We start from the raw sequence: 13,717 nt of genomic DNA, 5'->3' as shown, positions 1-13,717 counted from the left end.
ATTTCGATGCTTTGGGATGGAATATTCTGAATATGTCTGTGAAGTCCATTTGGTCCAGTATGTTGTTTAAAGTCTTTATTTCCTTGTTGATCTTTTCCTTAGATGATCTGTCCATTTCAGTCAGGGGGGTGTTAAAGTCCCCCACTATTATTGTATTGCTGTCAATGTGTTTCTTTGCGTTTTTTATTAATTGCCTTATATAATTGGCTGTTCCCATGTTAGGGGCATAGATATTTACAATTGTTAGATCTTCTTGTTGGATAGACCCTTTAAGTAGGATATAGTGTCCTTCTTCATCTCTTATTACAGTCTTTGGTTTAAAATCTAATTTGTCTGATATAAGGATTGCCACCACAGCTTTCTTTTGGTGTCCATTAGCATGGTAAATGGTTTTCCACCCCTCACTTTCAATCTGGAGGTGTCTTTGGGTCTAAAATGAGTCTCTTGCAGACAGCATATTGATGGGTCTTGTTTTTTAATCCAATCTGATAGCCTGTGTCTTTTGATTGGGGCATTGAGCCCATTTACATTCAGGGGAACTATTGAACGATATGAATTTAGTGCCATTGTATTGCCTGTAAGGTGACTGTGACTGTATATTGTCTGTGTTCCTTTCTGGTCTATGTTGCTCTTAGGCTCTCTCTTTGCTTAGAGGACCCCTTTCAATATTTCTTGGAGGGTTTGTTTCATATTTGCAAATTCCTTTAGTTTTTGTTTGTCCTGGAAGCTTTATATCTCTCCTTCTATTTTCAATGACAGCCTAGCTGGATATAGTATTCTTGGCTGCATATTTTTCTCGTTTAGTGCTCTGAAGATACCATGCCAGTCCTTTCTGGCCTGCCAGGTCTCTGTGGATAGGTCTGTTGCCAATCTAATGTTTCTACCATTGTAGATTACATATCTCTTCTCCCGAGCTGCTTTCAGGATTTTCTCTTTGTGTCTGAGACTCCTAAGTTTTACTCTTAGATGTTGGGGTGTTGACCTATTTTTATTGATTTTGAGAGGGGTTCTCTGTGCCTCCTGAATTTTGATGCTTGCTTCCTTCCTCACATTAGGGAAGTTCTCTGCTATAATTTGCTCCAATATACCTTCTGCCCCTCTCTCTCTTTCTTCTTCTTCTGGGATCCCAATTCTTCTAATGTTGTTTCATCTTATGGTATCACTTATCTCTTGAATTCTGACCTCGTGATCCAGTAGTTGTGTATCTCTCTTTTTCTCAGCTTCTTTATTTTCCATCATTTGGTCTTCTATATCGCTTATTCTCTCTTTTGCCTCATGTATCCTAGCAGTTAATTCCCCCATTTTTGATTGCACCTCATTCATAGCCTTTTTGATTTCGACTTGGTTAGATTTTAGTTCTTCTATTTCTCCAGAAAGGGTTTCTCTAATAACTTCCACGCTTTTTTCAAGCCCAGCCAGTATCTTTAAAATCATGATTCTGAACTCTAGGTCCAACATCACACTAATGTCTGTATTGAGTAGATCTCTGGCATATGGTACTACGTCTTGTTCTTTTTGGTGAGGTGATTTTTTTCTTCTTGTCATTTAGTCCAGAGGAGAATAGATGAATGAGAGAACAAAATGCTAACAGGTTAACAATGTCCCCAGAAAATATATTCTGAACAAACCAGAAAAGACCTGAAACCAGAGGAAAAGAAAGGGAAAGAAAGAAAAAAGAAAGAGAAAAAAAAGAAAAAGATAAAAACAAACAAAAACAGAACAAAACAAAAAAAACAGAATATGATCAAATATGATCAGGCTGATGCATAGATCAGTGCCACACACTAGATTTTGTGTGTATTTTGGTCTGTTAGAAGAAAGTGCCTCCTAAAATTTTAAGTAAAGACTTATATATGTACAAAATAAGGGTTGATACAATGAAGGGATGGAATATGACTGTAAAGATGAAAATTATAAAAAATTTTAAAAAAGGAATTGATAAGAAGGTGTTTGAAAAAAGAAAGAAAAGGATAAAAAAAAGGAAAGAAAGAAAGAAAAAAAAAGGGGAGAGAATGTGATCAGGCCGGAGACTAGAACAAAGCCATACACTAGAGATTTAGGGTATATTTTGATATGTTAGAAGAAACTGTACCTCAAAATTTTAAAGAGAACAACATATATATATATATATATATATATATATATATATATATATATGCCAAAAATAAGGGTAAGTACTATGAAGGGATAGAATATGACTCTAAAAATGAAAAATAAAAATGTTTTTTTAAAAAAAGGGATTGATAAGATGTTGGTTGAAAAAGGGAAAAAGAAAAATTCAAAAAAAAACAGTTGAAAAAAAAGTTAACTTTGAAAGACTAATGAATCATGGTTAAAAAACCATGAATTCTATGTGCAGTATTCCCCTAGCGCTGGATTTCTCCAATTCTCATTGATTGGTAAACTTGGTCTTGGCTGGCTGTTCTTGCTGATCTTCTGGGGGAGGGACCTGTTTCCATGGTTCCCAAATGTCTTTGCCAGAGGTGGAATTGCCCCGCCCTTGCCGGGTCCAGGCTAAGTAATCTGCTCCGGTTTGCTCTCAGGAGCTTTTTTTCCCTGCAGGCTCTCCGTACTGCTTTGGAGGATGAGAGTTAAAATGGTGGCCTCCTAATCTCCACCCGGAGGAGCAGAGAACTCGGGGCCCCGCTCCTCAGTGCGCCCCCAGAGAAAAGCCGTCAGTCACTCCCGTCTCCCCGGTCTCTGGCCGCACTCCATGCTCACCCGGCCTGTGACCGAGTGTTTCTATCTCTGGCACCCGAACCCGTGTGGAGTCTCCAAACCCAGCAGATCCCTGCGGTGCGCTCCTGTGCCACTCCTCCCCGGGGAGGAAGGGGAGTCTCCCCGGATCTGCCGCTTGTTGGGTCCCTGCTGGAGGAGCAGTGGCCCGACTGGGCCGCGGATCATGGTTTATGGCCACCCCGAGCTGAGAGCCCGCGCCTCGGCTCCGTCTCTGCAGCCGGCTTCCCTGCTCTGATACCTGGGAGCTCTGGCGCACTCAGGCACCCCCGGTCTTTCTGTGACCCCGAGGGTCCTGAGACCACACTGTCCCGCGAGGGTTCCACCCCCCACTTAGCCACTGCAGCGACGTCCCTCCACGGAGCCGACTTCTAAAAGTTCCGATTTTGTGCTCCGCGGCTCTAGCACTTGCCAGAAGCGGCGGATGGGGGCCCCCTCCCCCGCCGTCTATCCTCCCGAGTATCGCCTCGGATTCACTTCTCCACACGTCCTACCTTCCAGTAAGTGGTCTAAGTGGTCGCTTTTCTGTCCAGAGAGTTGCTATTCTTTTCCTCAATCTCCTTTGAGTTCGTAGGTTTTTCAGAATGGTTTGATCCCTATCCAGCTGAATTCCTGAGACCAGACGATATCCAGGTCTCCTACTCCTCCGCCATCTTGCTCCGCCCCTCCTGTATTTCTCCCTTCTATTATGTCCTTTTTCCTTCATGTATTTGGGTTCTCTGTTGTCTCATAAACAGCTTACAGTCGGACGTTTTTGTTTTGGTTTGGGTTTTTTACCCATTCTGCCAATGTCTATCTTTCGATTAGAGTGAGTTTGATGTCTTGACTTCATGGGGGCTATTTCCATTGGTTACTTTTTTTTTTATAAGGACCATACTTCCTTGTTTCTTTACAAGACTTGTAATTTTGGGTTGATAACTGGACATTTTGAATATTATAACATGGAAACTCTGGGAATCAGATGATCCCCCCCCCCATGGGTTCTTTGCTGCTTGTTGTGGTGGCTTTTTCTTTAGTGGCTTTTCTAAACTAATTTTGTAAAGTCTGTATTCTTTGCTATGTATGGCCACTGAAGTCTCTGTTCTACTAGCTTAGTGGTCAGATAATGATTAGACAGAGATTTTGTTAAATGTCTGGAATAAAGAAGTTTCCCAGTCTTTGAAGATAGACGGTGTGTGTATCAGGACATGCCTTCAACAATCAGCCAGGAAGTTTACAACTATGATTTAGCCTCGCAGATGTCCCCATGTTGAACTGTCCTCATGTGCCTCGGTTACACTCCAGCTAGGTGGAATGTGTTACTAGAAGCACTTCGAGCTTGGATTTGCGGACGTTTGTGTGCAGAATCTCAAGGTCAGGCAGAGGTGGGAGTTTAGGGCTGCCTTAGTTCTTTCCTGAGCATGTGCACATCCCTGTGAATGTACATGGCCTTCTAGATTCCCAGGAATAGGTTGGAGCTTTTCAAACCCTTTATTCCCCAAAGCATCTCATTCCCCTGCCTTTCTTCCCAAGCTTTATGATTAATCTATTGTTTGCCCCAACCGTTATTCATTGCCTCAGGCAGCAGCCGCTAAAACATTTGCCTGTTAGTATTTTTGACAAATGCTCCCATGTAGCTGCTTCAGAACTGGGTGAAAACTGAGTTAGGTAAATAATGGCAAGCCTTTTAAGCTGGTCTTCCAGGGAAACACCAGACTGCTCAAAACTAATAATTACAACTCTTGAGGTTTGTTCTGTTTCTCTGCAACTAGTATTGGGATTATGAGCTGTTATTTTCAAGGCTACCACAGAACTGAGGAGCAGGGAATGGACCAGGGTCAGTTAAAATATGACAAAGCGCACTGTTTTATGGAGATTCAGCCACTTTTCTTGATTAAGTTTTCCCCTGATTGCTGTTTGCTTTTGTTTTTTAGTTAAGTTGTCAGAAATAGATTCTGACCATTTTTGCCATTTTTTTCCCACTGCTTTTATGGAGTGGTGGGTTTTTGGAATCTCTTACTCCATTATTTTTGCTAGCATCACTCCAGAACAGAGACTTTTAAAACACTCTATTTAATGGTTGCATAATATTTGCTATGATTTCCTTAATTACTGTTACATTGATGGACATTTATCAATTGTTTTCATTATATCATGTAGAGTCCTGTAACACTTGTACATTCATCTTTGTTCACATCCCTGATTGTTTTCTTAGGTTAGATTCCTCAAGTGAACATGTAGGTGAAAATATACAAATTTTCAAAGCCTATGATATATGTTGTGAAGATAACTTCCAAATGATCACATTTACACTTCTCCTAGCATGTTTGAAAGTATTGCCTCACCACAGCCTTCTCCCCTGTGAGTATTATCACCTAAGACATTCATTAATTAGGTGGCCAAAAAAATAGTATTTCATTGTTTTGTCTTACATATCTAGGATCATGAGCAAAGAGAAAATATTTATGGTGTTTATTTGGTATTGCCATCTCTTCTGTGAGTTTCTCATCAATATTCTTTGTTGTGAGATGTCTACCTTTTTAATTATTTATAAGAGCTATTTACATAGTAAGAATATGAATCCTTAACAGCAATAATTATACATATTTAAAAATACAGAGCTCTAAAAACACTTCTAATGTCACATACTCAACATATTCCCTTTGGTAGCTCTGGGTCACTGTATTTGTGCCCTATTGCTGCTGCAACAAATTACCACAAACTTAGTGGCTTAAAACAACACAGATTTATTCTCCTACAGTTACAGGGTCGAAAGACCTAAAGTCAAGTCAGTCGTCAGCAGGGCTGGTTTCTCTGGAGGCCCTGAGAGGAGTATTTGTGTCCTTGTCACTTATATCTTCTAATGGCTGCTTCTATTCCTCAGTTTGTGGCCCCTTTTTCCATATTCAAAGCACATGACTCCAATCTCTGCTCCTGTCAGCACCACTTTCTCTGATTCTAACTTCTCCATTCCTTTTATAATGATCATTGTGATTATGTCAAGCCCACTCAGATAATCCAAGATAATCACCCCATCTCAAGAATCCTAACTTAATCACATCTGCAAAGTGTCCTTTGCCATATGTGTTAATCAGAATTCTCCAGAAAAATAGCACCAATAGGATGTGTAGATGGATACATAGGTAAGTGGATAGATAGGTAATTAATTTTAAAGAATTAGTTTATATGATGGTGGGGGCTGGCAGGTCCAAAATCTGTAGGACAGGCTGTCAGGGTACAGCACAGACCCAGGGAAGAGTTGATGTTGCTGTCTTGAGCCTAAAGACAGTCTTAAGGAGAGTTCTTTCCTTTTTGAGGTATCTCAGTCTTTCTCTTAAAGCCTGCAACTGATTGGATGAGGCCCACCCACATTATGAAGGGTAATCTGCTGGATTCAAAGACTACAGATGTAAATGTTAATCATATCCAAAAATTACCTTCACTGCAACATCTAGATGGGTGTTCAGCCCAACAACTGGATACCATAGCCTCGCTGAGCTGACATATAAAATTAACTATCACATTATCTAAGGTAACTTTCAGTTTCCAGGGATCAAGATATGGACATATTGGAGGGGCCATTATTCAGCCTACCACAGGCAGCCAGGTTATTTCTTTGACTAAAAAGAGAATGTCCTTCTCCTGAGAAAAGTAGATACTAATTCAGACTAACTAACTCAAACATTTCACAATGCTCCCTTTCCCATCAGAATTTTACAGAAACAGAAGGGAATTTTCCCATGACTCTTTTTGCCTTCATTATGTGCAGTTTTGAGGAGAATTTCATATCATATTATCCTCAGTAATAAAAAGAAAGATCTGCTTCTCTGATTAAAAGCCTTTTTTCCATACTTTTGAAGAAGAAAATCTCTCTCTCTTTCTCTTGAATCGCTATTCTTGGCAGGAAATATTTTATCAGCTCAGGCTCCTAATTGGATAGGAACATGGCCATTGTGGTGCTGTTCTATTGCAGACAGGAGACCTTTAGGTTTGGGGGACTGGAGACACATTTCAGCAGGAATCTGTTCCCTTTTGGTCACTCACAATATTTGAAAATGAGAGTGAAATGGGCAAGATGGGAGGATTCCCAGAGAATTGTTCCAAGTTGCTAGAACTTCAGTCCTGAGCTGCTGGCTCTCTCCAAAGACAAAAAAAAAAAACAAGATTCAAGGAAGAATCTGCTTGAGAAAAAAAAAATCTTTCTTCTGTTAAAAACATAAAATAGCATTCATTGCTATTATCTGAATGATTAATTCTGTCTCATATTCCTTGCTCTCATAAATTTTTGCTTCTTTACCAAAGGAATCCTCATTGCAATGGAAATCTTCATTCTTTTCAATATAGCATTTCCTTGAGCCTTGGGCTGCAAGAGACTTGGTTAGATACACAGTTGAGGGTTGGGTCTGGCCTCTCATCCCCCAGTAACATGCTCTAAGGTGCCCTTATTTTGGGGTAATGTGGAGAGTTCCCCATGTGGCATCATGTTTGGAATAATCATAACAACTGGTGTCCCTTGAAGACTCATCTGTTCCAAGCCTTAAGTTGAATGCTTTATAGACAATGTCTCTGCTCTTCCTGAAAATACCCCTGCCAGGTAGAGCCCCTGTGTCCCCATTTTACAGATGAAGAAACTGAGGCTTAGAATCATTGAAGGACTCATCTAAAGAAGGTCCCCTATCACTGGAATTCAAGCTTGTATGACGACAGAGCCATGTGTAGCCCTGTTAGGGGTTAAATTATGTCCTCCCCACTCTACACATGCACAAAAGGCTTATGTTTAAGCCTTAATTCCTTAGTACCTCAGAATGTGACCTAATGTGGAGATATGACCATTCTAGATACAATTAGTCAGGATAAGGTCATAACGAATAGGTGGGCCTCTAATTCAATGTGGCTGTCATTCTTATACAAGGGAGGAATTTGGACATAGAGATAGATATTCACAGAGGGAAGATGATGTGAAGAGACACAGGGAAAAGAAGGCCATCTACAAACCAAGGACAGAGGCCAGGAGCAGACCCTTCTCTTGCGGCACGCAGAAGGAATCAACCCTGCTGACACCTTGACCTCAGACTTCCAGCCTCCAGAACCGTGAGACGATGCATTTCTGTTGTGTAAGCCGCCCAGTCTGTGGTCCTTTGTCACGGTAGCCCCTGAACACTAGTGCAGGCCCTTACACCATAGTACTTTAAATACTCTACTATCCAGGGTCTCCAGTGAGTGGAGTTCTTGGTTGGCCTCTGGCCTCCAAATGTGGCTCACCATTAGAAGGGTGAAAGGATGTTATGACAAGTGCAGGAAACATGTTGTCTCATTTCCATGTTGGTACTATCTGGATCTGTGCACATCTCTGTGGCTGCTTACTCTTATTTCCATTTAATCCTGGATGCTCAAAGCTGAGACACACAACTAGCAAGTGGCAGAGTTCCTTAATTTCTCGCAGTGTCCCCTCCCGTGGGTAGGGCAGGTACTCTCCCAAACGGTATGAAAAACCCACGGCACCTGCTCCCTCTCTGACCTGTGGTGATGCTGAAATTCTACCAAGAGTAATTCACATGGGAAGTCCCAGGGTCGGGGGGTGGGGTGGGTGGGGAGACACATTAGGGTCTGAATTCTTGGAATGGATTGTTGCATTGGATTAATCACTTCAGCAGGTTGGAATAAAGCCCCGGGGAAAATGGAACCAGGATGGGTAAGTTTTAGGGGTTGGGGAGAGAGGTAAGAGCTGTTAAGTTGGAGTGTAGACCCCTACCTTGCAGAGGGTTTTTGGTTGAAGTTGAGGAAACATGATGGAGGGGAGCCAAAAAGCACCAAGACACACTCACCTACTTTGCATCTTGCCAGAGCAGGTCCTGGCATGGGGTTAATTGTCCACTTTCCCAACACTGTACCTGGAAAGCTTCCCAGACTGCACATCTGTCAGGGCTGGGCAGTGCCCCCTCTGGAGTAGAAATCCGAAGGAGAGCAGGGAGGTGGACAAGTGAACTCTTCCTCTCACATCTCTGCTGCCACAACAAACACCTGGCTGCCTCCCCCTTGCCCCCCTGCTCTGGAGTCTTCTTGGCCCAGGACCATCTGCAGGGGCAGTGGGGTGTTCTGAAATAGCTCTGCATCCTCTTGTCAGTTTGGATGTTTAACTCTCCACTTGGCTCAGCTAATAGGCTCCCAAAGATCCACGGCTTCCCCATCAAGGCAGGAGACGCTGCCTTGCATGTCCCAGGATGAAGGATTTAGGAAAAGAACAAGCTCATTCAAGCTATGTTTCCTCCGTTTTCTGCAGCAAATTGGGTGTTTTCAGGCATATGTTATCTCACTTAACTCTCCAACAGCCCAGCGAGGAAAATGTCATTATTCAAATGCCACCCGTTTCATGGATGAGAAAACTGAAGCTCCAAAAGTCACTGTGACTTGGTAGTCCAAGACAAAAGCTCAAACCCAAACTCTGAAGTAAGCTTGCTTGCTTCCTCTCCTGATGGCTCAGTAAAGGGCTGAAAAGAAGTTGCAGCAGGAAAAAGATGCCCCCTTGAATACCTGCCTCAAGTTTCCTCCCACCAAGGGTACTACCAGCGAGGCCAGGCAAGAGCCCCTCAAAGAATGAACACCCTTGCCCTTAAGGTGGTCTTCATGCAGTGGGGACAAAACACAGGCACAGTTCATCATTGTGTTTAAGATGGGGGCCATCATCTGGAGCTTTAAAAGTAAGGATTTGCCTCCAAATTGCAGAGTGTACTTTTTTAAAAATCTAGAGCGTTAGTATGTGCATTTAAAAAACTCTAGAGCGTTTGACAAAATCTTGAGCCACCAAGACATAATGAAGTGGTATCATTGTGGTTTTTCTCTAACAAGTACTGAGAGATGGAAAGCTTTTCTGCTTCTCATTTTCCACAGCAGCACTGGCAGAAACCCCCTTTTCTGGCATTTGCATATTGATGTACCTAGTGGAGCTCACCGATTGGCACATCATGTGCCTACGGAGACAAGATGTGGAGACAGAAGCATGACCAGCTCATGAAGATGTCATCATATTGTTTGATTCCAAAGCGGCACTGAAGAAAATGTGTGGGCACAGTGCAGGGGAGCACCTTGATACGGGAAGATAGCCACACTCATTGAGAACCCACTGTGGCTGGAGGAGCTGCTATGGCTGCCTCTTACACAGCCTCATGCCATTCTTTCAGTACCATTGTGATGTCAGTACCATCCTGGTCCACTGTAGAGCTGATGAAAGAGGTTTGCATCCTCAGCTCAAGGTACGTGTCTGTGTGGTCAGGGATCAAAATAGGACTTGAGCCCAGGTGGTCTGACTCCGCAGCCTGGGCTCATGATCCCTATGCCGTTGAACACAGGCTGGTGGCTGGGAGGCCTCTGCAGCTCTGAATGGTGACTGATGGGGGCTCATAGAGAAGTTCACTTTCTTCCCTCCAAACCAAGTTTTCACCTGTGCTTCTCAGCCATGGCTGGTGTTACAATAACCTGGAAAGATTTGCCAAGCCTGGCCCAGATTTCAGGGCCTTTGATTTCCTGGTCTGGGGTCCCACTGGAATTTTTTATATCTCCCCAGTGCTGACAACCGTCATTCCAAATCAGGGCAATAGATGGGGGAATTATTCATGTCCTCAGGAGTAGGGGTCCTGCCTCACCCACCACTTGCCCATTGAAGTGATGAATCAGTCAATTATTTTTAGTGATTTTTACATCTGGCTTAACTCCTTGGATTGGATGTGGCCAGGTCTAGGGGGAAGGGTGACCACTTCTGGGACAGGACGGGGAAACAGGACACAAGAGGGGAGGGGTGATTGAAATCAGGGTGGCTGATGGGACTGACATTTGAGAGGCAACACAACGACAGCAGGTCCAAGCCTGCTGGAGGAAGGGGAGAAGGCCTCTTGATGTGCTGGTGACGCAGAGAGCAGGTGTGGTATATAATGGCCTCGGTGCCAGGAGCGGGTGACTGGGTAAGTTATGGGACCAGCCTGCCCCTTTCGTGGCCTGGCCCAGCCCCACTAAGGAGCCAGGTTTGGTGCAGGATGCGAGCCCTCAAGGGCCTCAGGGTGAAGTGGGAATCATGGTCAGCCCAAGGAGCTGACCTCCCAGGACCTCCAAGACAAGGTTGAAGGGCACTTGCGGGACCTCCGTGGTGGAAGCTGCAGGAACAGCCTGGGACTGCAGTGAGGAGAGAGGAGGGAGAAGCAGTTCCTGTTGGCAGCATTAATTTAGTAATAACCACTTAGCATTTAGTGAGCATTTCCTGTGTGCCAGGCACTGTGCTGAAGGTAGAATAAGTTTACCCTCTGTGAGGTACCTAATCTCACTATCCCGATTTTACAAAAGAGGAAAACTGAGGCTTGGTGTGGAGGTATATGGCAGAACTCGGACTCAAACCCAAGGTGGCCAGCCTTCCAGAGCCAGGCTCTCGGCTCCCACAGTGGCTGCCTGCCGTGGTCAGAGACTTTCACAGTGGTTAAGAGCCCAGACTGTGGACAGCTGGCTAGGGCTCAAATCCTGGTTCTGTAACTTCCTGGCCGAACCCTGTGGTCTTCCAGCAGAATTTGGAAGCCATAAATCATGCTTAATCCCAGGGGATGAAACTGTTGGGTTTATGGCTCTCGAGCCATTCCATCCCTAAGCAGGGCTGAGTACTGTCTTTTAGTTCGCTGTGTCCGCAGGGGTGAAGGGAGACAATTTGATGGGCAGAGAAGAATGGGGGGTGGGGGGAGGAGTGTTTGTTGTTGCAACGGAGAAGTTGCAGGTGGGAGGGCAGTCGCTGCTGTGGGCCCAGGTGTGCGAGAATGCACGCCTGGCAGTCATAGGAGCACATGGGGCCTGTATTTCTTTGTGCCCCTGAATCAGGCCCTTGCCCCGAGGGGGTCCAGGCCTGTGCTTGTTTGCTGGAAACACATCCTGGCTTCCCGGAGAGGAGCTGTCGTGGTCCAAGAATGAGCTGATCTGGGGGCGCAATAGTGTGCGGTTTTGTAATACGAAAATAGATCTGTTTCCCTGGCCCTTTTATTCCACACACAATGGGATCACCAGGCCACTCTTTCTTTCTCTTTCCAACAACAATGATGCCATCAATATCCTCCTGGGCTCATCTTTATTTGAAGGCCGGGAGGTATGAATTTTATCATTGCAGCTAATCCTGCTGGCTACAGAATATTCTAAACAAAGTGAACCACTCCGATTGCCCACTAAGGCAGGTTTTCTTGAATCGAACAGGCTTTTATTTGCTGAGTCCTCCTCCTGCTGAAGCTGCCAAGCCCTTCTTCACAAGACTGAATGGTCTTTGCCAGTGGAAGAAGCCTTTCTGGAAAGTCGTGAAACTTGATTTCAGCCCAGGAATGAGCCCTGTGTGGAAATGATGGTGGTTTTGAACTGGTCTTCCAGGGCACATTCTCAATTTCTGAGTGCAGCAGATTGCTGGAAGTAATATCGCTCACCCTGAATTGAGTTATAGAGTGTGAGACTCAGAAAGACCAGAGAGAGCACCTAGTAACTAAATTCTAGTCTAACCTTGCATTTTACAGGTGGGAAAACCGGGGTCCAGAGTAAAGAAGGGACTTACCTGAAGTAACTAAGCTAGCAGGTGGCGGAGAAAGGATGTGAAGCCCTGTTCTTTCCTCCCCGCCCCAGCATCTCCCATAGTGTGACATGTGCTATGGATGATGCCCAAAGTGGCTTTGGGTGGTCTGTGGCATCAAATGGCATTAAATCATATTGACTCATCCCGACAGAAAATGATTCCCTTTCAACTTTATTTTACTTTTGCTCTAGAAAGGCTTAGTTTAGTGCTAGCATGCCTTTCATTCCTCTGTAACAGGATTTCTCTCCCTTTGTAACAAACACAGAGCGGACCCCTGTTGAGAGGAGGGAACAGTATCTGGTTTGAATTTAATAACACTGTTTTGTTTTCACTGTGTTTATTTTAAATGTTACCACCTAATATTACTCATTTTCCACTTAGAGCTTTTTAATGACTGTTTTTAAATACCTGTATTTTCCATAAATTAAAAATAATTTTATTTAATTTTTTTAAAGTGAGTTTATTTAAAGCATTAAGTAAGCAACACTATAGGTGCTTTATGAATGTGACTAACCTTGAGAAGGGAAGAAAGGAGGGGATAAAGCAGCGATATGAATGGCTGAAACTTGCAAACTACTGCTTTGCCCCTGGTACTTCCTATATATGGCTTTAGGGCTGAATTAAGTCTGTTGGAGAGAATTTCCAGAAAAAAAACATGCTTGAACTTGAACTCATTTCTCTTGCCTGCATAGGTCTCATCCATTTTGAAGTATTCTTTCAGACATTTATTTCTTTCTTATTCCTGACCATTTGCTTGACCAGAAGTAGCATCTTGCCCACACAGATGCACATATAGGGAGGCTTGTTGGGTACTGTGCAGTCCTGAGGGCCCCAGCTCAGTCCCTCCCTGGCTGTCCCCCTGCAAATAAGTCATTGACTGTCTGCAGTTGACTGTCTTCAACTGCATGTGAGAAAGCTCAGGCTGAATGAATCTAGTATATCCTTTTAAATCTTTATTATTATTATTAATCTGTGAGGTTGTATAGTATAATGGGGGTTCCAGAGCCAGTCTGGAAGGATTCAAATCCTCTTTCTACTCTTATTTAGCTATGTGCCCTTGGGCAAGTCATCTAGTTTCTCTGAGCCCTGGCATCTGTATCTATAAAAAAAGGAGGGTGAGGGTGAAGCCAAGACCGTGGAATCTGTGCATCTCAGACTCACTCATGAGACTCAGTGTCCCGAGGGCGTCCGATGAGCTAATCAGGAATGTGGGAGAGAAGCAGACGAAGTTAGCTGGCTTATTCACACACTGGCTTATCTTCCGACAGCCACCATTAACTTCCTTTATATGTATATCGGTGGGCCATATGCTTGGGGGGGCACTCAGCTTCATAATCTGTCCATTTTGCTAAATCAGGAAACAGACCCCGTGGGAAGAGATGGGAGATGCCTGGAAAGTGCGGGTCCCAGGGGGGAATGAAG

This window comes from Zalophus californianus, chromosome 17 (assembly GCF_009762305.2).
Source record: "Zalophus californianus isolate mZalCal1 chromosome 17, mZalCal1.pri.v2, whole genome shotgun sequence".
In the NCBI taxonomy this organism is placed as follows: domain Eukaryota; kingdom Metazoa; phylum Chordata; class Mammalia; order Carnivora; family Otariidae; genus Zalophus; species Zalophus californianus.
The sequence above is the reverse complement of the archived record's forward strand: the minus strand, read 5'-3'. Positions refer to the sequence as shown.